Consider the following 4,913-nt stretch of genomic DNA (forward strand, 5'->3'; position numbering starts at 1 on the left):
AAGGTATTGTTTTATGAGCGATGACTTTTTTCGGGGTGAAAATCTAAGATATATGATCGGATGATGACGATATTTGAGCACTGATTCCTTCTTTGAGGAGTTGTTTTTTGAGAATTTAAACTTCAAGTGTTGTCTTGGTGATGTTTGTGTTATTGCTGCAAGAACTGGAACATAGTAATAGGATTTTTTCTTTTTTTATATTCTTCTCTTTTAGAAAAATATGTGCATGTGTACTAACATTAAGGTATTGTATCGTAGCAAAAGCTAGATTTAATTGGTATCTTCACTTTTTTTAATATATTCCCTTCGTCCAAAAAAAAAAACCCCAGATCAGAGGCGCTGATCATGGTGACAACTCGATCCACATGTGTTGTTACAGCGGTCGGCACAATGCTGGCTCCAAATGGCTAAGTGTTGGCTGCTGGATGGGTATATATAGGGGAGGGGCTTTAGTCCCGGTTGGCCTGGCCAACCGCGACTAAAGGCCTTCGGGCACCTTTAGTCGCGGTTGGGCTGGCCAACCGCGACTAAAAGCCCCCCACGTGCACCAGCTGGCCACCGTGCGCCCTGGGCCCAGGCCTTTGGTCGCGGTTCGCCACACGAACCGCGACTAAAGACCCCATTAGTCGCGGTTCCTTTACCTTCGCGACTTATGGGGCTTCCCGGAAGCCTGTTTTTCCACCAGTGATGGCATAAGTGTATACGTCAGCCCTGTGGCATTCGATGACTATTGGTAGATGTTCAAGCATTTTATATTTGGGAATATAGACGAGAGCGAAGATTGCGCTCAGCTAGTGGATGAATGGAATGACATCGAAGAGGAGGATGAGCTATCACCGATGGATGAAATCGCATACGAAACAACCAAGATAATGCATGGGCTGCTCGTCATTACCTACACGTATAATTGGGCGCTCACTATACGTCCGGCAGGGCAAAGAAGGCCACTGGAAATATGTCCTACATGACAACTTGTGGGATCAGCGACACATCCTGGGATCTCGGCACCAATGTGGCTGAGCTATTAGAATCTTGATCCCCGCTTCAAGATGTGTTTCGCATATTGTGCAGTGTTTCCAGATGACTATGTGTTTAGAAAGGAAGAATTGGAGCAGATGTGCTCATGGGGTAGTATTTTTTTCTGTATCTAAGAGCATCTTCAACAGAGGCTGTAAACTAGTGCTGCATTAAAAAAAATCGTCAATATACAGCGCGGAACGCGTTTTAGCACCCTCCAGCAGATGCTGTAAAGTAGGTCGTGCTGTAAATATTTTAGTGTGCGTCGTAGTTTGCGCTATCTAAAACGGCATATCTGGTGCGTTGGCTCACGCACGATGTAAACTGACACCGCGATTTTTCCGACCGCGCGAACAAAAAGGGTTCTGAAATGTCTTGACCTTGCTTGCCTCTGCGCGCTGCGACGACGAGGAGGTCCGCCGACCGTGCCCGGCCTTCCGCGCTGCGATGACGATGAGGTCCAGCGGCCGTGCTCTGCTACGCCTGGCCCTCCGCTGATCTCCGCCTGAACTCTGTCGAGCTCCGCCGGCCCAGCCTGGCCCCCGCATCCCGGAGCTCACGCGCCTGTCCTGGGCGCTCACCGCAGCCAGCTCGAGCTACGCCTTCCGCGGCCAGATGGATTCAGTGAGAAACTGACATGATTGGAGGCGGGAGAACCGAGAGAGAGAGAGAGTGTGGAGATGATGGGCAGTGACGCGAGAGCGCGGTGGCTCTCCAGGTGCGCGACGGCCAAAGAGGAGTTCAACACACTACTAGGCTGATTTATTTCCCCAGATTTATTTGTGTTAGTTTGATCTTGTTTGTTCTATGTATGTTGCAAAAACATGTTTCTGGAGCTCTATTTTACATGCTGGTGAAGGGCTGTTTTTGGCTTCTTGTTTGCGCTGTAAAATAGAGCCTCTGGTGAAGCTCGCGCCAGCGCCGTGCGCTGTATCCAAATTAAGTGTGCAAACAACTTGTACAACGCCAAATTTTAGAGCCTCTGTTGGAGATGCTCTAAGGCTTATGCGACTTTTATGGCTGTCAAATATCCAACTCCTTTACACCCTGCCTTCAACTGGTTATGGAAATCATGTTGTCAGCATAAACATAGGGTTTTTTTGTTGGTTGTTGCTTTAGGATAGATTGAATAGACGAGATTTTTTTTTAGATAAAAGGCATCACTGCCCGATTTTAAATTAATAAAGCCTGAAACGATTCAACATAGTTAAAGTTATACAACCGCTGCGGCATACAGCTTAGCCAACAGAAATAAAAGGATGACAAGCCAACGAATTCACCAAACATGGGAACAAACACGCGAGACGGAGCCACCAGTGAGCTTCGGCGAGAGGGAACCATCGATGCCCGCTCAAGCACTTGACAGGGTTGGCTGGCTTATGGAGGAAGAGGTGTCTCTAGAAGCGGAGTAAAGCTCGCAGGGAATTGGTCAGCCAGCAGATACCCTCCTTGTCGCTAGTCCTGGAGTTGATACTCCACATCACAACGTTCAAGATTGTGCTAGAAACAAGAGCCAAAGTAGTCTACACGGTCGCCCCGCTAAACTAGAGAGAATATGGTGGAATTGCGCAAAATTGGCCCGATGCCAATTGCACCCTAGCAATTGGTGCAACACACTCCAAGCAAACACAGCCAACGGACAAGAGAAGAAAATATGCGCCCGCGTCCTCTGGCAAACCGCAAAGCACGTAGGAGCCGTTGGAGGGATCGTGTGTAATGGCGATCTGCAGCGCAGAGGGGAGTTTGTCCAGCGCTAACTGCCAGGCAAAGATCTTTACCTTGAGCAGGACCATTGCCTTCCAAAGGTCACTAAAGTGCGCCACCGTCGCCCCTTGCGACAGCTTGGCGTACAAGGACTTTGCCGAGTACCTCCCAGCCACCTCTAAATGCCAAACCACCTTGTCTTGTTCGTCGCTAAGCTGCACCCTAGCTCTGCGCAAAGTTGGTTCCATTGCAGCGCTCCCTCGTTATCGAGCGATCGTCTGAGCCTAATCGAGACCTCACCATCTGCCAGAGCATGCACCACAAACACCTCTGGCAGCTCACACATCTAGAAAAGCAAAGGGAAACGATCTTTGAGAGGTGCCTCGCCACACCACCAATCGAGCCAGAACCGTGTCCTAACTCCATTCTTAACCACAAACTTCACACCCAAAGCGAAGTAGTATTTGATTTTGTTCAGGCTTTTCCAAAACTGGGATCCTCCTTGTCTCGAGCTCGCCCACATATTATTGGCATTCCGGTATTCAGCGCGGATGAGGTTAGCCCAAATGGAGTCCTCTTCCTGGTACAGCCTCCACACCCATTTGAGAAGTGCAATATTCATCTACTTTGTGTTAACAAGGTGATATTTTCTCTTCATACCGGATCCTTCCCAAAAGAATTTGGATTCAAGAGAATCAAAACACGCATGGATGCCGTCGTGAAGGAGAAACAGTCCCATGGCAAACATAGGCAAGTTATCTAGACACGCATTGGACAAGGTCAAACGACCACCGGACGAAAGCAGCTTGCTGAGCCATGGTTCAATCTTAGCACCCAACTTCCTTACCAAAAAGATCCATTGCTCCACGGTGAGCTTACTATCTGAGATAGGCAAGCCGAGGTAAATGAATGGGAAAGACCCCCTTTTGCAGTTAAGAAGGTTGGCAATCTTGGATTGTTCATCCTCGGGTTCTCCCATAACAATAACTTCGCTTTTGTGATAATTGATCTTCAAACCCGACATATCTTCGAAGCACATAAGCAAGAAGTTCAGATTTCTGATGTTGTCGTCCGAGTTCTGGATAAGAATGAGCGTGTCGTCCGCATACTCGAAGGTGAGTAATCCCTCCGCGAACTAAGTGCGGGACTACCCCAAGGATGTGGCCAGCCCCCGCAGCCACCAAAAGAATACCTGAGAGGGCTTCCCCAATGAAATTGAACAAGAGAGGAGAGAGCGGGTCCCCTTGCCGCACTCCTCGCTTATTCTGAAAGAATGGCCCGATGTCCCCATTGATAGCAATCGCCGTCTGCCCACCCAACACCAGCTGGGAAATGCGATGAATGTATCCCGCGTCTAAACCCTTGTGGCGTAAGACTTCCGAGAGAAAGTCCCAATTCACTCAGTCGTACGCCTTCTCGAAGTCAAGCTTAAGTAGGATCCCTCCGAGCTTCTTTGATCTAAGCTCATGGATTATTTCAATCAGGACAAGAGAACTATCGAGGATGTTTCTCCCTTTGATAAAGGTTGTTTGGTGCAGACTAATGATTTTGTGTGCAATTGAATCAAGCCTCATGGCATAAGCTTTTGACACGATCTTGAATATGACGTTGATGAGGGCTATAGGTCAAAACTGAGTGATCTGATCCACCCTGGGGACCTTAGGTATAAGCGACATGATACCGAAGTTTAATCTGGCTATGTCAATGCGTCCAAGCACAAAGTCATTCAAGATATGCAGTACTCCATGTTTAACCAATGGCCAACAACGCTTGAAAAAGATGACAGGAAAACTATCAGGGCCAGGAGTTGTGTCCATTTTCATCTCCTTGATCACTTGCTCCAGCTCATCCTCCGAAAAGGTCAAGACTAATGACTCGTTCTCCGCTGCCGACACCTTCCCCACTGCCCCTGGGTAGACGGTGATAATCTGCACACCCTTTGTGTGGACGTGCCCGGCAGCTCCCGAGAAAAATCGTATATGTGAGCCTCGAATAAGACTCGGTTCGTTGATGATCCCGAAGTCGTCTCAAGAGCTGAGATAGCGCATTTCCTCGCGCCTCCCATTGGCGACCACATGGAAGTAGGCCGTATTGGCATCCCCTTCCAAGGCCCACTTAGTTCTGCCACGTTGGCGCCAATACGCCTCTTCCCGCCTGTAAATCTCTAAGAGCTCGTCCTCTAAGTGATATCA

Source organism: Lolium rigidum, chromosome 3 (genome assembly GCF_022539505.1).
Source record: "Lolium rigidum isolate FL_2022 chromosome 3, APGP_CSIRO_Lrig_0.1, whole genome shotgun sequence".
Lineage (NCBI taxonomy): Eukaryota > Viridiplantae > Streptophyta > Magnoliopsida > Poales > Poaceae > Lolium > Lolium rigidum.